General features: G+C 46.1%; 1 protein-coding gene across 2 annotated transcripts in view; it reads right to left on the reverse strand.

The window, feature by feature from the left end:
• The window catches only part of SIPA1L3 (signal induced proliferation associated 1 like 3), a 308,788-nt gene that overhangs the window by 259,289 nt on the left and 23,190 nt on the right, over positions 1-26,309 (reverse strand). The window contains exon 1 of one of the 2 annotated variants that reach the window (XM_025368228.1): positions 24,395-24,740. The exons of the other annotated variant lie outside the window; for it this stretch is intronic. The gene's annotated coding sequence lies outside the window, so the exon portion shown is untranslated. Of the gene's footprint in view, positions 1-24,394; positions 24,741-26,309 lie in introns of those variants that run through there. 2 annotated transcript variants of the gene reach the window in all.

Below are 26,309 nucleotides of genomic sequence, written 5' to 3' on the forward strand. Positions count from 1 at the left end.
CAAAAAAAAAAAAAAAAAAAAAAAAAAAAAAAAAAAAAAAAGGACTGAAATCATATAAAGTGTGGCATCTTATCTCCAAATGTCTCCATTAAATAAGATACTTTTTAGGACAGATATGGCAGCTCATGCCCGTAATCTCAGCACTTTGGGAGGCTGACGCAGGAGGATTGTTTGGGCCCAGGAGCTCAAGACCAGCCTGGGCAAAACCCTGCCTCCATAAAAATAGAAAAAAATTAGCCAGGCATGGTGACGCATGCCTATAATCACAGCTACTCCAGAAGCTAAGGTGAGAGGATCACTTGAACTCAGAATTTGAGGCTGCAGTGAGCTGCAATCATGCCACTGTACATCAGCCTGGGCAACAGAAGACTCTGTCTCAAAAAATAAATTAAATTAAATTAAAAATTAGCTGGGTGTGGTGACATGTGCCTATAATCCTAGCTACTCAGGAGGTTAAGATGGGAGGGTTGCTTGAGCCCAGAAGGCCATGATCATGCCACTGCACTCCAGACTGGGTAACAGTGAGACCCTGTCTCAAAAAAAAAAGAAAGAAAGAAAGAAAAAGAAAAAGGAAACAATTCCATTCACAATAGCATCAAAAATAAAATAAAATACATAAGAATAAATTTAACAGAAGTGTAGACTTGTACACTGAAAGCTACAAGCACTGAAATGCTGAAAGTAAAGAAAATCTAAATAAATAGAGAAGCATTCTTTGTACACAAACTGGAAGATTAAATATTAATATGGTAATTCTCACCAAATTGACATGTAGAGTCAACACAGAGTCTATCAAATCCCAGCAGGCTTTTGTGCAGATATTGACAAGATGATCTGAAAACTTGTCAGTATGCAAAGGACCCATATAAGCCAAAACAATTTTGGAAAAGAACAACAAGGTGAGGACTTAACACTTCCCAATTTCTAAAGTAACTTTAAAGTTACAGTAATGAAGACTGTGGCACTAGCAGTAGGATAGACATTTAGACCAATAGATCAGAAGAAACAAACCCTTATGTTAATAATCAAATGACTTTTACTATAGTGCTACCTAATTCAGTGGAGGAAAATAGTCTTTTTTTCAACAAATGGTGCTGGGACAATTGGATATTCATATGCAAAAAGATAAATTTAGGCCCTTACGTAATACCCAAAAATGATATCAAAATTAATGACAGATTCGAAGGCAAGAGTTTAAAGTATGCAACTTCTAGGAGAAAACATGAAAGAAGAACTTTATGATACTGGGTCAAAGAGTTCTTAAACATAATACCAAAAGCACAATACATAAAAGACTAATTGATAAACTGAATTTCCAAAATTAAAAACTTTTATATTAGGGTGGGCACGGTGGCTCACGCCTGTAATCCTAACACTTTGGGAGGCCAAAGAGGGCGGATCGCTTGAGGTCAGGAGTTCAAGATCAGCCTGGCCAACATGGCAAAACCCCGTCTCTACTAAAGATACAAAAATTAGCCAGGCATGGTGGCATATGCATGTAATCCTGGCCACGAGGGAGGCTGAGGCAGGAGAATTGCTTGAACCCAGGAGGCAGAGATTGCCGTGAGCCGAGATCGTGCCACTGCTCCAATTTGGGTGACAAGAGTGAGACTCGGTCTCAAAAAAAAAAAAACAAAAAAACTTGTATACTTCAAAAGGCATGACTAAAAAAATAAAAATATTTTCTGGGAGAAAATATTTGCAAATCACATATCTGATGAGTGTTACTCAGGACATATCAAGAACTCTTACAACTCAATGAAATAACAAGATTAAGAAATGGGCAAACAATTCAAATATACATTTCACCAAAGAAGATACACGAATAGTCAATAAGCACATAAAAAGATGATCAACAGCATTAGTCATCAGAGACATGCAAATCAAAACTACAATGAGATACCACTGCACACCCACTAGGACGGCTGTAACAATAAGCGTTGGTGAGGATAAAGAAATACTGGACCCCAGCCAGGGGCGGTGGCATGCACCTGTGTACCCAAACTACTCAGGAGGCTGAAGTGGGAAAACAGCTTGAGCCCAGGAGTTCGACACTGTAGTGCGCCATGATCACACCTGTGAATAGCCATTGTACTCCAACCTGGACAACACCATGAGACTCCATCTATGAAAATGGTACAGTCACTTTGGAAAACAATCTGGCAGTTTCTTAAAAAGTTAAACAGTTACCGAATGACCCAGTAATTCCACTCCTGAGCAGAAATGAAAACATGTCCACACAAAGACCTGAACATAAATGTTTGTAACAGCACTACTCATAACAGCCCAAATTGGAAACAATCCAAGTATCCACTAATGAATAATGGTAATGAAATTATCCATTCATGGTTAACAAATAAACAAAATGTGGTTTACACACACAATAGAGTATTATTCAGCAATAAGAAGAAATGAACAACTGATCCGAGCAATCACCTGGAGGAAGCCCGGAAACATCATGCTAAGTGACGGAAGCCTGGTACGGAAAAGACTACATACTGTATGTATGTATTCGAAATGTCAAATACATGCATGTATTTGAAATGTTCAGAAAAGGCAAATCTACAGAGACAAAGAGCAGGTTAGCGGTAGCCTGGGCCTAGGTGTGGAAGCAAGGACTGCCTGTAAACAGGTACAAGATGGATATCTTTTGGGGTGGTGGTAATATTCTAAAACTGGATTGTGGTGATAGTTATACAGCTTTACAAATTTACCAAAAATAGCTGAATTGTATAATTCTTTTTTTTTTTTTTTTTTGAGACGGAGTTTTGCTCTTGTTGCCCAGGCTGGAATACAATGGTACAATCTCAGCTCACTGCAACCTCCGCCTCTTAGGTTCAAGTGATTCTCCTGTCTCAGCTTCCCGAGTAGCTGAGATTACAGGCATGTGCCAACACACCTGGCTAATTTTGTATTTTTAGTAGAGACAGGGTTTCTCCATGTTGGTCAGGGTGGTCTTGAACTCTCGACCTCAGGTGATCTACCCGCCTCGGCCTCCCAAAGTGCTGGGATTACAGGCGTGAGCCACCACGCCTGGTCTTTTTTTTTTTTTTTTTTTTTTTTTTTGAGAGACAGCATCTCACTCTGTCGCCCCAGGCTGGAGTGCAGTGGTGTGATCCCGGCTCACTGCAACCTCCACCTCCTGGGTTCAAGCAATCCTCATGCTTCAGTCCCCCGAATACCTGGGACCTCAGGCATGCACCACAATGCCCGGCTAATTTTTGTATTTTTAGTAGAGACAGGGTTTCGCCATGTTGCCCTGGCTGGTCTCGAACTCCTGGCCTCAAGAGATCTGCCTGCCTTGGCCTCCCAAAGTACTGGGATTATGGACATGAGCCACTGCGCCCAGCCTGAATTGCATATTCTGAACGGGTGACTTTTATGGTACATGTGTATATATACACACATACAGGCGGTGGTGGTGACAACTTCTGTAACCTACTCACCTCTGGACTTCCTGCTCCATAAGAAACTGCCTGGTTCTTGAAGCCAAGAGGCTTCACGCTTGGATGTGCTTATCACTTGGGGTTTACAGAAACTTAACAGATACAGGAGTGTCTTGAAAACAGTGTTTTCAAGGGAAGCAATGTTCAGATCCTCAACGTCCAAAAGTTACTCTTCCTAAAACTGATCTGGCTGCAAACCAACCTGTCTCCTCCACTGCCCACCCGCTGTTGTACACTCCCCCATTTTCCCAAGGAGCACTACCCAGAGGTGTGTAAACCTCCAGGACTCCAAACACACAACATCAATATTGCTTTCAGGGAAGCAGCCTTTAGTGAACAATAAAAAGCTACTTAAACCCCTAGACTTGCCTGTCTTTCCCTGACTTAAGTATCTTTCTGCCAAACATGAAACTTGGCTTTAAAAACAGGATTTTCTGAACCACAGTAGGATCATGAATGTCAAAGCAATATAGGTTAGTGGCCCTGATTTGTTCAAAGGGAACATTTTTCAGGACCATCTAATTTTTCGAGATCCACCAGAAAAAAATTTCCAGGGAAAAATTTACATGATCGTAATTACCTTGAACTAAATCAGTGATTACCCTTTTGAACATTTCCCACTACTAGCAAAATTCCTTTTTCCCCCCCGCCTTTTTTTTTTTTTTGAGACGGAGTCCTGCTCTTCCCGCTCTGTCGTCCGGGCTGGAATGCAGTGGCATGATCTCAGCTCACTGCAATCTCTGTCTTCCGGGTTCACGCCATTCTCCTGCCTCAGCCCTCTGAGTAGCTGGGACTACAGGCATCCGCCACCACACCCGGCTTTCAACTTCTGTGTACTTTACTCAATAAGGTAGTAAAAACTTTTTTTATCTAACCACATCATAAAATATTTCAATTACATTCGACCTTCAAAATGTGTACTATTTTCTTCTCCCACAAATAAGACAAATGTAAAGTTACCATAAGATTATTTTAGATGTTAGCTTTACAGCGTACAAGGAGGTATATAGGGGCTTATCAAAATTCTTTTGGGAGGGGATGCAAGCAAAAATGTTTAAAGATGATCAGATTAAATTTGAATAATCCTGGCTAACCCATGCCCTAATTCCTGGTGGCTGAGCTGTAGGAACTCAGCATGGGGCACAAATTCTGGGGAAAGCAAGACTTCAGACAATAGCAAAATCACACGTGCCTAGGGTGACAGCCAGCAGCGTGGAGTCAGTCAGGCCTCACAGCCCCTTCTTCCCCAGCTTTCAGGGGCCTCAAAAGCAAAGCTGCCCAAGGGAAGACTTGAAAAGGGATTTTCTGAACCGATAGGTCAATTCAAAAGATTTCCTTTCAGTCGAGTAAAAGGGCTTTCGACCTCCTTCAATTCAAGTAAGTACGGTACACACATATACACGCACACACATACACATACACACACATGAGGAATGCATTCACCTTAAATTACCTTGAACTAAATCAGTGATTACCCTCTTGAACATTTCCCACTACTAGCAAAATTCCTTTTTTCTTCTTTGTTTTTTTTTTGTTTTTTTTTTTTTGAGATGGAGTCTCGCTGTGTCACCCAGGCTGGAGTACAGTGGCACGATCTCAGCTCACTGCAAGCTCTGCCTCCCGGGTTCACACCATTCTCCTGCCTCAGCCTCCTGAGTAGCTGGGACTACAGGCGTCCGCCACCATACCTGGCTAATTTTTTTTGTATTTTTAGTAGAGATGGGGTTTCACCATGTTAGCCAGGATGGTCTTGATCTCCTGACCTCGCAATCCACTGGCCTCAGCCTCCCAAAGTGCTGGGATTACAGGCGTGCGCCACTGTGCCCGGCCGAGGATGCTCTGTGCATTCACATACTCTGATGTGTATGCAATCACCCAGGATGGTGTTCAAAATGCAGATACCCAGGCCCCAGGCCCCAAACCAGAATCTCCAGCAATGTGGAACACAGCTGCTATATTTTAACAAATTCCCCAGGCCAGTCTGTTGATCACATAAAGCTAAGAACTGCTACTCAGGAAAGTCTAGCAAAGTGGTTCCCAAATATGTGATTCATACAAATCATTTGTGGAGAATTATTTATTATTTTATTTTATTTTTGAGACAGAGTCTCACCCTGTTCCTCAGGCTGGAGTGCAATGGCATGATCTTGGCTCACTGCAACCTTCGCCTCCCGGGTTCAAGGGATTCTCCTACCTCAGCCCCCTGAGTAGCTGGGATTACAGGTGCCTGCCACCATGCCAGGCTAGTTTTTGTATTTTTTGTGGAGACAGGGTTTCACCACGTTGGCCAGGCTGGTTTCAAACTCCTGACCTCAAGTGATCCACCTGCCTCGGCATCCCAAAGTGCTAGGATTACAGGCGTGAGCCACTGAGCCCAGCAGAAAAATTTTTAAATTTAAATATAGATTCTAGGGCCCACGAAAATTACCATATTACTTAGGACTTTTTTGGTTGCAAGTGGCAAAGACCCAACTCAAACTGACTTGAGGGGAAAAAAGGGCCAATTTTTTGGCTCCTGTTACTGAAAAGTTCAGTTACCCAAAGAATTTGTATTGAATCATTTCCATCTCCTTTCCACCCGACCCTTTGAGCAAAGATGGTCCCCAGGCCCCCAGCAGCATTAAGCTTACACCCCACAACTTGGCACCTTCGTAGGAAGAAAGTTCCTCTTCTTTCCTGGGAGCTCCAGAGAAAGACCTATCTTAATTCTGATTGGACTGACTCCCTCCCTTCCCTGAACCAATCCCTGTGGCAGGAAGACAAGGAATGACCTGACTGGCCCAGGCTGCTCCTAAGGCATTTCTAAGTCCAAACCAGGTAGACCGGGGCACTCCACAACAGTGGGTTTTTTTTCGTTGTTGTTGTTGTTTTGAGACAGTCTTGCTCTGTCACCAGGCTGGAGTGCAGTGGTGTGATCTCGGCTCACTGCAACCTCCGCCTCCCGGATCCAAGTGATTCCCTTGCCTTAGCCTCCTGAGAAGCCGGGACTACAGGTACGTGCCACCGTGCCTGGCTAATTTTTTTTTTGCATTTTAGTAGATACCGGGTGTCACCATGTTGGCCAGGAGAGTCTCGATTTCCTGACCTAGTGATCCGCCCGCCTCAGCCTCCCAAAGTACTGGGATTACAGGTGTGAGCCACCGTGCCTGGCCCAGGGCTTTTCTTAAGTAGTTTTTTTTTCCCCCTTCTGTTTCTAAAACTTCCTTCTGGAAAACGTGAAACCTATACAAAAGCATAAAGAAGAAAATGAAAATAACCTATAATCATCCTACCAACTAAAATTTTTAGATCTTCACACTCAAAGCTGTGCGCGTGAGCACTGGTCTCCTGAACAGAACCCTATTCTGTACAAAGGATGACGCTGTGGTTCAGTCTTCAGGACAATTCTCCCAAAACTGAAGATAAACATTGTAGTCATTTTCATGTTTGTTCAGCCAACACTGGTTTGCTTCCCTTTTCCAGTTAATTTGCTCTTGTTTGTAACCCCTAAAGATGTGGGTATTTCCTAAGAAGAATCTCTGAAGCACAGTACAATTATAAAAATCAGAAAGTGACAGCCTTATGGTACTGTGATCCACGGGACAGACACAATTGCAGTTTCAAGGGCATATTCCAGATTCCCTGCCATATCCCCAGTGCCTCGGGTAAGTAATATATTTCACACAGCGGTCTCAGTAAGTGAACGGACGCAATGGAGGAAGAGCAGTTCCCAAAAGGAAAACCCCAAAGGAATGGTGAATGGTTGTAGGGCGGCCAAACCAGCAGATGATCTTCCTTTCCACCTGCGGGAGCAGACGCTCCAGGAGGGAAGCCAAAGAATCCCAACTGTTACCAAGATTCCCCAGGTGATGCCGACTCACAGCCAGGTTTAAGAATCACCGTTTTGGGAATAGATATAACCAGACACAAACACAGCATTTCCCCAGAAGCTTCTTCCAGATCTGCCTTTCACAAGAGGAGAAGAAAAAGTGTTGCATGCTAGGGGACTGGGGACAGGCGGGATCAGACCTGGGAGGGCTCGCAGTGGAGGGAGCAGCAGACGGGCTTACGGGGAGCAAGCGCCAGGCTCAGCACAGAAGGGTCTCGTGCAAGCCTTTATGGCCTTTATGATGGAGGTGAGGCAGGCCTTAGCATCAAACCTGCCATCAGCTCACATTCAGATGTGATCAGGAGCCGGGCCTGCACTGAGCAGGGAACTTGGGATCTCTTGAATTGCCAGTCGCCCCAAATCTCAGATGACAAATACATCCAATGATCGAGCCCTGTCAGCTCTTTCTTCTCCTTACTATGCAGATAAAGAAACCAAAGCTGTTACTCACTTGGCCAAGGTCACAGAGCTAGCTGGTAGTAGAGCTGGGATCAATCCTAGGCTTTTTATTTCCAAGTCCTATCTTGAACTGTAGAGCACTATCCAGCTTCAGGAAGGAAAAGCAAGGATGACGATGATGATGATGAAAACTAATACTTTGAGTGCTTACTGTGTATCAGGCTTAGACTAAGTCCTTTACCTAAGTTTATCTAATGTTCTGATCCACACCCTGAAGCAAAAGTCTTTAGCATCCTCATTCTATATGTGAGAAAACTGCGCCCCGAGAGGGAGGTTATGAGTCCGAGGTCACACAGCTAGCAAGCGGCAGAGCTCTGAATCCAGACAATGTGGTCTTTTTTTTTTTTTTTTAGATGGAGTCTTGTTCTGTCACCCAGGCTGGAGTGCAGTGGCACGATCTCGGCTCACTGCAACCTCTGCCTCCCAGGTTCAAGCAATTCTCCTGCCTCAGCCTCCCGCGTAGCTGGGACTACAGGCATGCACCACCACGCCCAGGTAATTTTTGTATTTTTAGTAGAGAACAGGGTTTCACCATTTTGGCCAGGATGGTTTCAATCTCTTGACCTCATGATCCGCCTGCCTTGGCCTCCCAAAGTGCTGGCATTACAGGCGTGAGCCACCGCGTCCGGCCAATGTGGCCATGTTCTTAACCATGACATGATGTTGCTTCCCATGAGAGAAGGGAAATGTACCCTAGGCCAGGACAGCAGGGGAGTGGGTCTTCCAGGCTTCCTAAAGTCCCCTCTCCACCATTTTTTGTTTGTTTGTTTTGAGACAGAGTGTCGCTCTTGTCTCCCAGGCTGGAGGGCAGTGGTACAATCTCAGCTCACTGCAACCTCCGCCTCCCAGGTTCAAGCAATTCTCCTGCCTCAGCCTCCTGAGTAGCTGGGACTACAGGCCCACACCACCATACCTGGCTAATTTTGTATTTTTAGTAGCGGTGGAGTTTCACCATGCTGGCCAGGCTGGTCTTGAACTCCTGACATTAGGTGATCCGCCCACCTCAGTCTCCCAAAGTGTTGGAATTACAGGTGTAAGCCACCACGCCTGGCCTTAGAGTACCCTTTGAATAAAAACTGCATGTACACAGGCACGGGTGGGATGGCCATGCTTATTCTCCAGCCAAAGCTTACTGGATGAGAGGTGACCATCTGTGGCTGAGAACCGTAAACTCCACAAAGGAAGGGGCAACGGGGCAGCCAAATGCCTGGAGAGACCCAAAGAGGGGAGGAAGCAGACAGAAAGAAGAGGCAGAGATGGGAGATGGAGACAGAAAATCGCCTAGGCCTTGGGCCTATCGATCCTGATGCCAGGAGACAAGTGCCAGTCCTAGGCTTCAGGAGGCATCTCACAATTCTTTGAGGCTTAGGTGGGTCTAAGATGGGTTTCTGTTATTTTCAACCAAAAGAACCGAGGCTAAGGAGCTGCCACCTGGCTCCTTCTCTGATGCCATCTCCTGCCATTCTCCCCTACTGCCCTCCTGCCACAGTAGCATCTGTGAATTGCTGGGAACAAGCTCTGCAAGCTCCAGCTTCGGGCCTTTGCATCTGTGGTTCTGTCTGGAATGCACCTTCCTCGGCTGGCTCCTTATCTATCAGGCCTTGACTCAAAGGTGACCTCTTCAGAGGCCTGCCCTGGTCACTTCTGATAAAACAGTAGCCTCCCTCAATCTCTAGCCCTTCCCCAGATCTGTTTTCTTCATAGCACTTCTCACTATATAACATTTCATCATGTATCTGTTTGTTTAGGGTCCACCTGCCTTCCAGAATGTCAGCTTCAAGAGCATGGGGGCCGTGTCTGTCCTGAGCCCTAACTAGCCCCAGCACTTGTGTGCCATGGCGTAGGTGCTCAGGAAATACCCGAGTGGTATCTGCCCACCCACATTCTAGGCACACCTCTTGGGAATTGTATCCCTGCCCTCAGAAACACAGGAACAATGACTAATATGTATGTGAGTGTTTACTATGTGCCAACCACTCTTCTTTTTTTTTTTCTTCTTTTTTTTAAGACCGGATCTCACTTTGCTGCCCAGGCTGGAATGAAATGGCACCATCACAGCTCACTGCAGCCTTGACCTTCCTGGGCTCAGGTGATCCTCCCACCTCAGCCTCCCGAGTAACTGGGACCACAGGTGCACGCCACCATGCCCAGTCAATTTTTGTATTTTTTGTGGATACAAGGTTTCATCATGTCGCCCAGGCTGGGCTCTTCTCAGCACTTTACACAAACCAATTTAATTCACTGCGAGGTTTTTTTCCCCCAGGATGAATTAATAGCCCCAGAACATTGCCTACTGCTGCTTGTTCTCAGTTGTGCTTGATGTCAGCGTCTTCCCTGGTTTGGCCCAGCCATGGGGACAGAGGAGTCTTTCATGACACTTTCACTGCCTAAGTGGCCACCATTAACTTAAGGGGATTCGGAAACATCCTGGTCCCTGCCTAGCCAGGGCCCTGTGGAGGGGGCTCCTGCAGGATCAGACATCTGATAGGTCCACGCCTGCCAGCAGCCTCCACTGGCATCTAACATTGCCACAGAAGTCCTGGCCAGGGCACAGGCAGAGAACAGGCCTAAAACATAGAACTCCAGCATGGGGCAAATGCTGCAGGCAATTACGAGTGGACAAAAGGGAGATTTGGCAAGAAACTGCAGGAAAAACTGCTGAAAACATATTACAAATAGGGAGCTGGTTATTAAATAAATCTGCAATATTTCCAGCCAGGCTCTGCCCCATCCAAGCTGCGAAATGTCACGCAGGAAACAACACCACTTTGTGCTTCGGTTTTCTTACTGTGAATGGGAATATTATCAATCTGCTTCATTGAGTTATGGCAGGAGACTGAAAGGTAAACTTGACAGACAAGGGCCTGGCTCATAGTAAGCTTGAGTCTCATATTAGTGGGAAAGAATAGATTATTTAGTCAGTAGGGATAGGGATAACTTGTTGACTATTGAGGTGGGGGAGTTGGATTTTTTTTTTTTTTTTTTTGAGACAGAGTCTCACTCTGTTGCCCAGGCTGGAGTGCAGTGGTATGATCTTGGCTCACTGCAACCTCTGCCTCCCGGGTTCAAGCGATTCTTCTGCCTCAGCCTCCCGAGTAGCTGGGATTACAGGCATGCACCACCACGTCTGGCTAATTTTTGTATTTTTAGGAGAGACAGGGTTTCACCATATTGGCCAGGCTGGTCTCGAACTCCTGACCTCAGGTGATTCTCCCACCTTGGCCTCCCAAAGTGCTGGGATTACAGGTGTGAGCCAGGGAGCCCAGCCACAAGTCTTTAAAAACAGACACTTTGTTTCAGGAATTATAACTCTAGGACTTTGTCACAAGATAAACCTCATAAGCAAACAAAGGATTTTTGTGCGTGAGATGTTCAGAGTTCCAATAATGAAAGATGGGAACAGCCAGTATGTTCAACAACAGGGAACAAATACAGTGGAATGCTGTGTAGCCATTAAAAAGAATGCCACAGACCTTGACCCATAGACATGGGGGGATCTCTAAGCTAGCCTACTCAAGTGTAATCTGCAGGATGGCATACCTAGAGTATGTCTATAAAACAAACAGTGGTACTCACACAGATCTGTAATAAAAAAAAAATAGCTGGCTGGGCGCAGTGGCTCACGCCTGTAATTCTAGTACTTTGGGAGGCTGAGGAGGGCAGACTGCTGAGCTCAGGAATTCGAGACCAGTCTGGGCAAAATGGTGAAACCCCGTCTCTACAAAAAATACAAAAAAATATTAGCCAGGCATGGTGGTACACACCTGTAGTTCCAGCTACTGGGAGGCTGAAGCAGGAGAATCACTTGAACCTGGGAGGCGGAGGTTACAGTGAGCCGTGATTGTGCCACTGCACTCCAGCCTGGATGACAGAGCAAGACTCCATCTCAAAAAAAAAAAAAAAAAAAACCTAAGACATGAGTACAGTCTCTGACTTGCAATTTTTTGACTTTACCATGGCGCAAATGGCTGCAATTTCAATGTATTTTGAATTCTGAACTTTTTCCAGGCCAGCAATAAGCAGTACAGGAGATACTCAGCACTTTACTATAAAATAGGCTTTGTGTTAGATGATTTTTCCCCAACTATAGGCTAATACAGGTGTTCTGAGCACATTTAAGGAAGGCTAGGCTAAGCTATGATGTTTGGAAGGTGAGGTGTATTGAATGCATTGATTTATTTATTTATGAGATGGAGTCTCGCTCTATCACCCAGGCTGGAGCGCAGTGGCAACAATCTCGGCTCACTCAACCTCCCGGGCTCAAGTGATTCTCCTGGCTCAGTCTCCCGAGTAGCTGGGATTACTGGGACCTGCCACCACGCCCAGCTAATTTGTACTTTTGGTAGAGATGGGGTTTCACCATGTTGGCCAGGCTGGTCTCGAACTCCTGACCTCAAGTGATCTGCCTGCCTCAGCCTCCCAAAGTGCTGGGATGACAGGTGTGAATGCATTTTTGACTTAAGGGTAATTTCAATGTATAAGGGGTTCATTAGAACATAATCCCATCGAGGACCACCTGTGCTTATCATATGCCAGGCACTACTGTAACTTTTACATATTAATACATTAACAGGGTAAATCCTTAAAAGTCTGTGAGGTTGGGACCATCACCATGATTTTAAAGATGGAGAAATCACGGCACAGAGAGATTAAGTAAAGGCCCAAGTTCACACAGTCAGTACATAGCAATACTAGGACTTGAACCCAGGTACTCTGGCTCTTAACAAATAATCCACTGCACAGACCGAGACCTGGAAGTGTGCACTTAATATGCATCTGGGCAGGACCTGGGGGCAAAGTCAGGCCATTGGGTTGAGACAATGAAGCAGATCTTCATGCTTTCTGTTTCTGTTTTTTTTGTTTGTTTGTTTGTTTTTTTTGAGATGGAGTCTCACTCTGTCACCCAGGCTGGAGCGCAGTGGCACAATCTCAGCTCACTGCAACCTCCACCTCCTGAGTTCAAGCGATTCTCCTGTCTCAGCCTTCCAAGTAGCTGGGATTACAGGCGCACGCCTCTGCACTTGGTAAATTTTTTTATTTTTAGTAGAGATGCAGTTTCACCATGTTGGCCAGGTTGGTCTCAGACTCCTGACCTCAGGTGATCTGCCCGCCTTGGCTTCCCAAAGTGCTGGGATTACAGGTGTGAGCCACCATGTCCCGCCCATGCTCTCTCTACATACTGCTCTGCTGTTGGAACGGCTTACAGCCAGCGTGTGGCTTCTGTACATTTTAAAGCAGTAAATATTTTTTAAAAAACACTTTTAAAAAATTCATCAACATAAAATCCTTGTCATGGGGCCTAAACGCAAGCAGAGGCAGCACCAAACTCAACACCACTTTTCACAGGAGACCATGCTAGAGGAGGAGGTCACACCTTTTCTTAGAGGACACCAAGTAAAGTCATTTGGCTGGCTGAGGCATCACATACAACACACACCCTGTGGGTGGTGAGCTCCCTTTACAGGTGGAGTTCTGGAGAAGGTGATAAGGAGGATTTGATGGGTGAGAACACTTTCGGCCCAATCAGTTAAGCAGGCTCTGGGCTCAAAGTCCAGGGCCTAGATGTACAGCTTAACTGGGTAACGTGTCAAGTTGTCAGCAATCGTAAAGTCCCTGTTTTCTGCCCTGTAATAATTACTGTCATAAAAGGCGTGTTGGAATCCCGGTTAGTAGGAATGGTGGAAAGGCCACCGATGTGGATTTGATCCCCTCCTGACTTCATAAATGTACGACACTGACATTTGGCTCCTCCTGGACACAGGCTGTGTCAATATCATGAATTAACGGCTGTGGTTGGAGTGAGGGAGAAGAAGGGAGCATGGTCAGACTATGGGTGGGGCTACCCAGGTTCCAATCCAGCCCCAACAGCCTATGTGACGAGGACCAAGGACTTCGCTTCTCTGGGCCTCAGTTCCTTCGGGGGTGAAATGGGAATTAAGAATCTACTATATGGGGGCTAGACAAGACGTGTGTAGTAGAAAACCTCAGCTCTTTGCCAGGCCCAGTGGCTCATGCCTAGAATCCCAGCAACTTTGGGAGGCCAAGGCAGGAGGATCACTTGGGGTCAGGAGTTTGATACCAGCTTGGGCAACATAGCAAGATCCTGTCTCTACAAAAAAAAAAAAAAAAGAGAGAGAGAGAGAGAGAGAGAGAGAGAGAAAGGCTGGGTGCAGTGGCTCATGTGTCTAATCCCAACACTTTGGGAGGCCGAGGCAGAAGATCACTGGAGACCTGGAGTTCCAGACCAGCCTGTGGAACACAGCAAAACCTGCCTCTACTAACAATACAAAAATGAGCCAGGTGTAGTGGCATACACCTGCAGTCCCAGCTACTCAGGAGGTTGAGGCACCAGAATCGCTTGAACCTGGGAAGAGGAGATTGCAATGAGTTGAGATCACTGCCACTGCACTCCAGCCTGGGCAACAGAGACCATCTCAAAAAAAAAAAAAACGGAAAGAACGAAAGAAAACCTCAGCCCACGTTAAAGGGGACTGGGGCTATCCTTACTACCACAAAATCCTGCAGACCAAAGCCTGAACCCACTGGTAAAACCTTTCAGCCCACTCACCACCCACCATGGCCAATTCCTAAACAAGTTCTGTTGGGCCACCCATTTCTTGTACCCAGTGCCACCACTCTCATCCGGGACTTTACTTCTCACTGCAGTACAGGCTGCCCCTCACTGCCCTACTTCCACTCCCACCTTCAATCTATGCTCCTCGCAGTAGCCAGAGGGCATGGGAGGACACTCTGAATCAACCCACACCCTCACCAGGCTCCCCCACTTGCCTGCCCTCCCCCTTCTCCCCACCCCGCACTCCACACGTCAAACTCATTCCAGCCTCAGCGCCTTTGCACCTGCTGTTCCCTCTGCTGGGAAAGCTCTTTCCTGATCTTTCACAAGACTGGCACCTTTGCATACCACTCCACTCTCGGCTGGCATGTCACCCTGGGGAGGCTCTCCCCCAACCACCCCAGTTGTCCAGCCTCCCACAATCCCTTCCAGTTCCAGGTGCATCTCTCTCACCATTCTGCTTTCCTGACTCCACAGCATTATTCATCCCCATCTGGAATTATCTTGTTCATCTGTTTACTTCTTCCTTGACTATGTCCCCCAACCTAAACAATCAACTCCAGGAGGACGAGCCTTCTCCGGCTCCGTCCCCAGCACTGGAAGCATATGCGAAGTTCAGTAAATATTTGCTGAATGGAGAAGTTAACAATGGAATGAATGAATGAGTTTGCACATCACTGAACAATAAATCCTCTGCGCCTGGAAGGAATGTGTTGTAATCTCTAGCAGCAAAGAGGCCCTTAGATATCGTGCGATATAATGAATAACTGATCCCAAAGCATCTAAATGATTTCAAGCGTGCTACTGCTCTCAAGAATTTATGACTCAGACAACAGTGGCTGGGGTCAGAGCTCGCCCCTGGCCAGGTTACCAGGGCTTGCCTCTGCAATGGAGCAGAGCCCTTTATTGTTCTTTTGTCTAGGAATGGAGTTTCAGATCAGAAGAAATCCAAATACTCAAAAACCTCTTGCCCCAAGCATAAAGGACTAATTCCTTGGCGCAGAGCAGGAACTCACCAAAGACTATAAGGTCTGACAATGCCTGACAGGGGGAAGAGAGAGAAAGATGGGAATGTCAACAGTCTCATTACTCTGACAAACACTCACAAGGCCCCACCCGGTCAAAGGTAAGGCCTGCAGCAGCCGTGCCCACACAATGAGATGACTGGACTGGTTCATCTGTTTATTGGCAAGCTCAGGCCAGGGTATGAGCAGTGGCAGAGACCGGCAAATGTCAAATGAATGAACATAAAAACAAAGAAGATTTGAATCTCTGCAGGGAGAAAAAAAAAAAAACACACACACACACACAACAGATTAGAAACCACCAGCCCAATTGTTCAATAGTCATTTCTAAGGCAAACAAAAGTTCAAAAGAGCCAGTACCCTCGGGATAACTGAATAATAGATGAGGGGCAGGTTCTCTCTAGAGGAATAGTCCCACTAATAAATGAAGAGGTGGACAGAATTACAACGGCACAATTTTTGTACACCCCAAATGAAATAATGGCTCTGAGCGATGGTCACCCACAGCCACTAATGCCACAAAACACAGAAAGGGGCCACCAATTTTCCATACCTAATGGACATATACAGCAACAACTAGGAGGATGGCTAGCTCTCACTGCCGAGAGAGAGAGAGAGAGAGAGAGAGAGAGAGTGTGCGCGCGTGTGTGTACATCTCAAACATGAAACTCACCTACTCTGCAAATTCAATGATTCATTTATAGGAAACAAAGAGATAGAAGAATAAGTTAAACACTGCAACAGGGATATGATCAGTCAGATCCAGGCCTGATCATATACAGGACAAATGACATGGCTTTTCTCAATGAACAAACTGCAAGAGAAAACAAAGAAAAAACAAGCCAGGTGTGGTGGCTCACTCCTGCAATCCCAGCACTTTCGGAAGCTGAAGCGGGAGGATCATTTGAGGTCAGGAGTTTGAGACCAGCCTGGCCAACACGGTGAAACCCCATCTCTACTAATAATACAAAAAAATTAGCTGGGCGTGGTGGTACATGCCTAAATCCCAGCTACTAGGGAGGCTGAGGTGGAGAATTGCCTGAACCTGGGAGACGGAGGTTGCAGTGAGCTGGAGGGAGGGAGAAGTCATAGATTAAATGAGGCTTCACGAGCAGATGAACCAAATCCAGTGGTGAACCCGGGTGGGTCCTGATTGGAACAAACCAATTCTAGAAATATATTTATAAGATGATCTGAGATGTTAACACTGTGTGGATACCAGATGATGTAAGCAATTAATGTTAATTATTGTCATGATTAAAATGGTCTTGTCATATGTCTTTAAAGAATACTTATCTTGCAGATACTCAACTATTTAGCTTTAAAATAATACAGTAGGGGGTGGATGGTGGTGGATATAGAAGAAAACAGAGTGGTCGTGAGTTAGTAAGAGGTAAAGCAATTTTTTTTTTTTTTTTTAAAGGCAGGGTCTTGCCCTGTCACCCAGGCTGGAATGCAGCGGTGCAATCACGGCTCACTGCAGCCCCGACCTCCTGGGCTCAAGCAATCTTCCTGCCTCAGCCTCCCAAAGTGCTGGGATTACAGTTGAGAGCCTCTAGGCCCAGCCCTCCTTTATTTTTTCTTCACACCTCTTATCTCTGACTCAACTCAAGCAAGTAACTGACTTGCTTACTATCTAGCTGCTCTTTTAAAATACAAGCTCTGCGAGGGTGGAGACCTCATTTGCTTTTCTATTACTCTCTTCCCAGCTCCCAGAATAGTGCCTGTACAAAACAGGTACTCCATAAATATCTGTGTAATTAATCAAAGAACCAAAAGTGGGGGGGGGGGGGCATCATCTACAGTACCATTCTGGTGTCTGATGGCTCCTTTCAGCTCCGCTATTAGGGAACACCTCAGAACTAGTAACATTACCGGTTGCCTACTCCAATATTGAGTCTCCCCTTTTAACTTAGTAATCAAATCTAAATTTTAGCTAAGAATAAGGCCATGGGAAATAAAACTACCTTTCCCAGGTTCCCCTGCAGCTACATATAGTAGTGAGATTAAATTCTGGGCAAAGGTCTAAGGAGACTTGCTGTGTACAACTTAAGTCTCCTTTCTTTCTTGCCTCCTGGGACATAATGGCTGAAGCTTGGGCAGCCGTCTCATACCATGAGGTGGCAGGACAAGGGTGGTGGAGCCAGAAGGTGGGAGCAGCCTGAGTCCCTGATGAGAACATAGGCCTCGCCTGTCTATTACGGGGCTCCTTTATATGAGAAAGCAATAAGTTATTTTGCTTAGGCCACTGTCACTTTGTTGAAACTAAATTACATGCAGTTGAAACTAATCTTTTTTTTCTTTTATTTTTTTATTTTTATTTTTTGAGATGGAGTCTCGCTCTGTTGCCTAGTGCATGGTGGGATCTCAGTTCACTGCAGCCTCCGCCTCCTGGATTCAAGCAATTCTCCTACCTCAGCCTCTTGAGTAGCTGGGATTACAGGTGTGCACCACCAACAGCCAGCCTGCAGTTGAAACTAATCCTAACAGATATATCTGAGAACAAAATGCCACAGCACAGTGGGTGGAACAGATATAGTCATATATCTGTACTAACATACACAAATGCCCACAAGTTGAGGACTGTTTCAAAGAGTGAATCACTGTGAGCTGGGGATACACATAAAGGTATCATGGAATTCGTGGGAGAATAGCAAGGGAGAGAAAACAACCATAGAAAGGATGACCCAAGGATCATAAACTTTCATTACGTTAAATAGGCTGCCACCCCAGGATTAGCAGCCACAGTACATAAAGAACACCTACAATTCAATAGGAAAAAAGCGAAAGTGGCCAGGCACTGTGGCTCACGCCTGTAATCCCAGAACTGTGGAAGGCTGAGGCAGGCGGATCACCTGTGCTCAGGAGTTTGAGACCAGCCTGACCAACATGATGAAATCCTATCTCTACTAAAAATACAAAAATTAGCTGGGTGTGGTGGCAGGTACCTGTAATCCCAACTACTCATGAGGCTGAGGCAGGAGAATTGCTTGAACCCAGCAGGTGCAGGTTGTGGTGAGCCAAAATCGCACTACTGCACTCCAGCCTGGGCAACAAGAGTAAAATTCCATCTAAAAAAAGAAAAAGAAAAAGAAAAAGAAGCAGAATTGATGAGCAAGCAATATCCAGAAGGAGAAACATGAATGAAAAGATATTCTGCCTTACTAGTCTTCAGGGGTAAATTAACCACAACAAGATTTCATTTCCTATCCATTAGGCTGGCAAAAGTAAAAAAGCTTTACAAAATCAAATGTGACAAGGACACTGAATAAAAGAAACTCATCCTTGGTGGGATGTTTAACAAGCAGCTCAGTAATATCTGGCAAAGTTAAAGATGATCACAACCTACAATCCAGAAATCTCACGTCCAGTACATACCTAAAAGAAATGCCTGTCCATGTGCACCAGGAAGTAAGTGTAACAACATTCACAGCAGCCTGTGAACAGCAAAATATCTGAAAACAAAATGTCCATTGGCATGAAAATGCCTAAAACAAAAATGTGGTATATCCAGCCAGTGGAATACTCACATGGCAGTAAATAAAAATGCATGAGTCACAGCAGTACCAGTCTAAATCAATGTCAGAATCACAATATTAGGTGAAAAATGCAAGTCTCAGAAGACTATGTACAGTATATCTTTCTTTTTTTGAGGTGGAGTCTCACTCTGTCACCCAGGCTGGAGTGCAGTGGCATGATCTCAGCTCAGTGCAACCTCCACCTCCTGCGTTCAAGCGATTCTCCTGCCTCAGCCTCCTGAGTAGCTGGGACTACAGGTGCACACCACCACGCCCAGCTAATTTTTTTGTATTTTTAATAGAGATGGGGTTTCATCATGTTGGCCAGATGGTCTCAATCTCTTAACCTCGTGATCCACCCGCTTCGGCCTCCCAAAGTGCTAGGATTACAGGCGTGAGCCACCGCGCCCAGCCTTTTTTATTTTATTTTTATTTTTTTGAGACAGGGTTTCACTCTGTCACCTCGGCTACAGTGCAGTGGCACGAACAAGACTCATTGCAGCCTCAACCTCCTGAGCTCAAGCAATCCTTCCTCCTAAGCCCCCCAAGTAGCTGGGACCACAAGTGCATGCCACCACACCCGGCTAATTTTTAAAAATTTTTTGTAGAGATGAGGTCTCGCCATGTTGCCCAGGCTGGTCTCAAACTCCTTGGCTCAAGAAATCCTGCTGCCTCTGCCTCCCAAAGTGCTGGGATTACATGCACGAGCCACCACACTCAGCCATATTCTGATAAAGTTCAAAAATCATTCTTTTAAAGACAAAGAATAATAAACAAAAAATTCAAGATGGTAGTCACTTCTGAGAGCAGGCAAGAAAGTGAATGGGAAGTACCACATAGGTACATGTAAGTTACTAGTAATATTCAAGTTCTTGGGCAAACAGTGGGCTAATGGCTGTTCATTACGATAGACAAATATTATTTCACAGACCAAAAATGCCAGTGTATCATGCACCACGCATTATGATTAATCCAATTCTGTGTGTCCAAAGGCCATCTTTAAAAAGTGAATACAGGCTAGGTATGTTGGCTTATGCCTGTACTGCCAATGCTTTGGGAGGCCAAGGCAGGAGGATCACTTGAGCCCAGGAGTCTGAAACCAGTCTGGGCAACATAGCAGGATCCCATCTCTACAAATAAATGAAAAAAATTAGCCAAACAACCATTCTATTCCAGCCTAAGCGTCACAGTGAGACCCAGACTCTAAACAGATTTTAAAAATTAATGCATTTAGAAAGAGGTGAGGAAGAATCTCTACTAGGTTACTGACAGATGAGACCAATGAGGCAGGAAGTAGGAGTGGAGAGGATGGAGTAGTAAGTGGTTTTTGTTTCATGTTTTATTCTGCTGTCAATTACATATTCATTTCAACAAGAAATGTTTCCTGTAATTAACCAAAGCAGTATAGTCAAATGGTTCAGTACACGCCTCCAGAGCCAGACCAGGAGAGACTGCATCTCAACTCCACCATGCCCTCGTCAGAGGAAATATGGCAAGCTACTGAACTTCTCTGTGCCTCTGTTTCTGCCTCTGAGAAGAGGGGGTGATAGCAGTGCCCACTTCATAGGGCCACTGTGAAGATTCACTGAGTTGGCTTATGAAAAGTATTCATAACAGTTCCTCTACACAAGGTAAGCCCTTAAAGAGACTGGCTACTATTCTTATCATTAGACTAACTTCAAACACTGATATGAGAGAGGTGAGCTCAGCAATGATCTGGTCAAGGTCTGCAAAAAATCCTGCACACTCTTAGTCTTTGGGAGAAGCTCAGTGCCCTGCCCTTGCCAGGAATTTACTAAACAGTTGATAAATGAATGTATGCTGACTCCGTTTACCCACCACTTCTGCGGCTGTCTGGATAGAGCATTGGCAGGTACGTGCCCAACATGTCCACTCTCCATCTTCTTCCTTATTGACCCTTTGCTCAGGGTGGCAATAAGCCCAACTGAAAAACTGCAGATGTCCTTGCAGCAAGGAGTGGCCATGTCACAAAGTTCTAGCCAAACAATCACAAGCAGAAGTCTGCTAAGGATTTCAGGGAAGGCTTTGGTTTCCTGATACAGGTGCTGTCTCCTTTCCTTAGAGCCCTGCTTCTGCCTGCCCATCACAAGGATATCAGGCTGGAGGTGGAGCAACCATTTTATGAATAAGAGGCTAGGGATGGTGACACAGATAAGGAGGAACGTGGAGCAGCAGAGAGAGGGTGAGCACCACCTTAGCCTGCTGAGCTCTGTACTTCTTACTTGAGAAAATGAACCCTGTGGTAGCCTGGATAGAAAGATGCCCCCAGTGGACCACATCTCCTGGAACTTGTTTTGTGATATTCCTCCCATACTGAATCTGGGCTGACTCTTCAACTCACATTAACTAACAGAATGAAGTAGAAGTGATGTGGGGTCAGTTCTAAATCTATGCCTTAAGAAGGCTCACAAAGCCCTTGGCTGCCGTGTTATAAGTCCAGCTACAGGCTGGCCAGGCCACATGAAAGGAGAGGTCCCAAGACTATGGGCAGAAATGGACCCAGTCATTCCCAAGGTGCCATTTCAGTAAAGCAATTTTGAATGTTCCAGCCCCATCCACCCTCTGACTGTAGCCACATAACAGACCCCAAGCAAGACAAGCAGAAGAACCATCCTGCTAAGCCCCAGTCAACTGCAGGTTCACAAGAAATAAGAAACTGCTGTCATTTTAAGGCCTTAAGTTTGGGGGTGGTTTGTGGTGCAGCAATAGATAACTAGAACAAACCTCTATATGGGTACAACACTGTACAAGTTTCCTGAAGACAAGCACAGTCCCTAACTAAAGTGCCTCCTGAAAAAGAAACACACAATCGATCACAAATTCCAACAAAAATCTCTTGCACATTCTGATTTCCAACCAAGACTGTTAATATGAAAAAACATGAACCGCCCTTTCACTCTTATTTCATAATAAGTACATTAAACACAACTAATCTGGCTAAGTGTGATGAATCTATTAATTATCCTAAAAATGAAAAAGCATTTAAATTGCTTTTTGGTTCAACACAGTGCTGGACCTGGTAAGAACCCTCCAAAAATACATCTTCTATCTGGATGAGAGGCATCATTATACTACTGTTATTTCATATTCATTCTCAACGGCCTAGAGCTTAACAAGGTGGCCAAACAGGTTAGACGCCTGCAATCTAATTAAAGAAGGCTATCAATAAAAATAATAATTTAGGGGAGAAAAAACTCTAGAAGCAAAGGGAATGCCCATCAGTGATGTCTTGGCCAAATCAATTATGTTGCATCCACACCACTGTGTGTTATGTAGCCACTAAAAAGAACAAATCTGAGCACTACACAAGGACTCAGAGGCATTTCCACATGGCACTGCTTGCTATGTGAGAAGAGCAAAATGCAAGAAAATAAGTGTAATATTATCTCCTATAGGATTATATAACCAAGGAGAAGAATGTGGAAAGATACATACAGTCCTTGATTGTTACCATGGGTGAAGGATTGCGAGAGGATGCTGACATAGGGGTGGAGTGGGGGGTGGCACAAAAAAGGGACAGACCGTGAATATTAAAAAGGGGCTTGAAAATAATTCATATAAAGAATTATCTTTTTAAAATCTAATTTGCTGGGTGCTATCTATGCACCAGACACAGTGCTGAGTCACCTGATCTCACTTTGACTTCTCGTTTAATCATCTATTAATTATCCCCATTTTCCAGATAAGGAACGTGTGGCCCAGAGAAGTAGTGTGCCCACAGTGTTGGGGCTCAGGTATTACATGAAATAAGTGTAATAGGAGGGTCCCCAACTCAACCCCAAACTCCCGCACTGGGAGCTCAAGGGACATACATGTTAAATGTTGTAGAAGAGCTTCCCTCCTGCTCTGCACATTCTTAAAATAGCAGCAGGTCCTGACGTGTGATGATGTATGCTACAGCAGCATGAAGTCCATCAGCACCTCGGTCCCCTGGTGCCTCATGCTGGGAGAAATCCAAGAGGGCCACTGACCTCACTCCACGGAGCTCAGGGAAGCCCTGCCCAGGATATTTTTACAGAATCAATTGCTGACACCAGGAGCTAGAAAACAGATGAGGATGTGTCAGCTATTACACGGTCAGATTCTTCGAGCTCACCATTTAATTAAAACTTGTTCATCCCCAGAGCAAGAATTATTGCCCATTAAAGCAGGGGAGATGGCTCAACTGTGCCTGGCTGGTTAATTGCTACTTCCCAGGCATTCCCTGGCCTCCCCGTGCAGGAACAGCAAGCAGGAGCTGGAGATAAATATGGGATGTGTGTATATGGGTGGTGTCTTCCACACAGCCTTCTCCACCTAAATGAACCTGACATCCTCTCCACTTACTAGGCCAAGCTTTCCTGTTCCATGCCACAGGCACCCAGGCTGCCCGGAGGAGTCACTACCAGGCCTGGGCTGCACAAACTGCAGGGGTTGTGGGACAAGAAGCCAGAGGGCTGGATGCTGCAGGCAGGTGCCAGGGAGCTGCTGGGTGACCAGAGGGAGGCATCTGCGCATGCCTCCTCACCCGCAGCCACAGGTTCCTGGAAAAGCTGATACCCTCCTCAAACCCCAAACGAGGCTGGCCACCCATCCTTGGACCATGTTGCACCTGATAAAAATTCATTCATATCATAATTTAGCCCGCATCTACCATGTGCCAGGAACGGTTCTACAAGGATGGACACAAAAGTGCCTGTGCTTCTATGGAGCCTAGAGCTGGGAAGCAGAGCATAGACAAAACACGCTGAGTGGAAATAAATGCTACGAAGAAAAATAAAGTAAAGAGTAAGGGTGAGGGTGAGGGAGAAGGTGCAATTTAATAAGGAGAGAGGCCTCATGGAGAAGGTGACATCAGAACAGAGACTTGAAAGAGGGAGGGAAGGAGGGAGGCGGCACTGGGGATTCTAGGGGAAGTGTTCCAGGCAGAGGGAACAGCCAGGGCAAAGTCTCTGAGGGAGGACAGCGGGAGGCCAGTGTAGCTGGGGTACAGCAAGCAAGCAGCTGAGAGGTCACAGATAAGGTCACACAGGGAAAATGGGGGCCTGGGGTTGGGGTGGGGACACTTGAGCACCACTCAGTGCCCAGGCTTAAAGCACTTTACATAGATGACTCACTGGGCACTGCTGCTAGTTCCCGTTTCACAAGAAGAGGAAACTGAGGCCCAGAGAGGAAAGGGGACTCAGGCGAGACCACGGAGCTCGTCTACACCAGGCTGGGATCGCCCCCAGCCCCGGCACAGAAGTCTGCATCCAGCAGGAGCTCAGCTCACTGAAAGAGTCACCGATTCCTTCTCTCGGGAGAAATGTCCTCCATTTTTCTCAGTCCCTCAACACCCGGCCCACTCTTTCTTCACAGTTAGGAGCAGACAGGTAAACATTTCAGGGAGAAAAGGGGGGAAAAAAAGAAAACCAAAAAAAAACACAACTGTCTAACTCCGGAGAGGAAGAAACATGATTAACTTTCTTGGCAAGTCACTGCCACATTTAACGAACATCGCTCACCTGAAAGACTCTCCGAACACGGCTCTCATCACAAAGTGGGCAGGTGGCTGTCAGGGGAGCCCCAGGTGGGCTCCTCCTGTCCCGGGTCCTCCCAGGGCGAGGCCACCTGCCTCGGCTCTCCAGGCCCACCTCGGTGGTGCCCGCCCCCAGCCCGCTGTGGGTGTCTGGAATGCGGAAACGGGAACCTGCCGTGCCAGCTCCTAACAGCGACTTATTCAACAGCCGCAGGAACACGCCAGCCACCGGAGTTCCCCAGGAGATGGCTGGTCCGTCGTGAACAGGCGCGTTCCCAAAGAAAGCTGTTTTGCCAACAGTCCCTCTGGGGGAGGGAAAGAAAAGGCCTCCTTACTCATCAGACACGTGGTCTGAGGAGTCTGAATGGACTTGAGAGAAAGCTCAAAGGTAACAAAGGCGGCTCGCCTGTTACCTCGGATTCAGGCACAGCCACCTGTTCACTGACCGAGCCAGGGCTGGACTTGTGCCCACACCATCCCCTGCCCTAAGCTTGCGCCTGGATGCTTCATTCAGAACCGTACAATCCAAAGGCGGGCTCCTTGGCCCGTGCAGAGGAGGCGCTAGCTCGCAGAGGCAATGCAGCTTAATGATTAAACGCGGTCGCTGGACTCTTCCAGCCAGCTTTGGAAGCACAACCGAACAGCTTCGGCTGGCTAATAACAACAACCACAACAGGAATGCTCACTGCACAAGGGGCTGTTCTAAGCACTGCATATGAATTCTCTCTTCTAACCCTCACAGCGACCCTCTAAGGAGAAACTACCAGCATTCTTATTTTACAGATGAGAAGTTGAACGAACAAGTCACAGGCTAGAGGTCACACAGGAAGAAAGTGCTGGGGTGGGGATCTAACCCAAGTAGAGTGGCTCCAAGGTTCCAGTTTTTAATCACTACTTTATTTATTTATTTATTTATTTTATTTTATTTTGAGACAGAGTTTGGCTCGGTCACCCAGGCTGGATGGAGTGCAGTGATGCAATCTCGGCTCACTGCAACCTCCGCCGCCTTCTGGATTCAAGCAATTCTCCCGCCTCAGCCTCCCAAATAGCTGGGATTGCAGGCGTGCGCCACCACACCCAGCTACTTTTTTTTTTTTGTATTTTTAGTAAAGACAGGGTTTCACCATGTTGGCCACGCTGGTCTTGAACTCCTAACCTCAGGTGATCCACCTGCCTTGGTCTCCCAAAGTGCTGGGATTACAGGCATGAGCCACCGTGCCTAGCCTTAACCAGTACTTTAGATCTCCTCTTGCAAGGAGAAGCAGGTGCTCCCACTGGGCCTCAGTTTCCTCATCTATGAAATGGGATGAGGAGTCAGTGAGAGCTTTATTATTATTTTTGTAGAGACAAGGGTCTCACTGTGTTGTCCAGGCTGGTCCTGAACTCCTGGCTTCAAGCGATCCTCCCTCCTTGGCCTCCCAAAGTGCTGGGATTACAGGCATGAGCCACTGTGCCTGGCCAAGTGAGATCTTTATGGTGGGCACTGTGCTTGTGGCTCACAAAAACGCTCAACAACTATCAGCTGCACTTATCACATGCTGCCCTCAGAGTCAAACAGGTCCACTTTATTCCTTCACAATACCGACTAATCAGCTCATGGCCAGAGTTTAAATTCCAGGCAGCTGAAGGAAAAGAAATTAAGAAAGGCTCTTACCATGCTTCTTTTCATCCACACACACAAATATAAACAGAATGTCTATTCTGAGTCAGGCACTGGGACACAGTAGTAAACAAAAACCACATAAACCCTGCCCACAGGGAGCTTATAGTCCCCTCTGAATGAACTGGCACCGAATATTCAAAGATTAGCTGATATATCTTGTACTGAGCGCTGCTTTGGGTCAGATGCTGTAGTGGTCTAAGCATGTCACGTGCTTTGATGTATTCGAATCCTCCCAACA

This window comes from Theropithecus gelada, chromosome 19 (assembly GCF_003255815.1).
Source record: "Theropithecus gelada isolate Dixy chromosome 19, Tgel_1.0, whole genome shotgun sequence".
NCBI classification, from domain to species: Eukaryota; Metazoa; Chordata; class Mammalia; order Primates; family Cercopithecidae; genus Theropithecus; species Theropithecus gelada.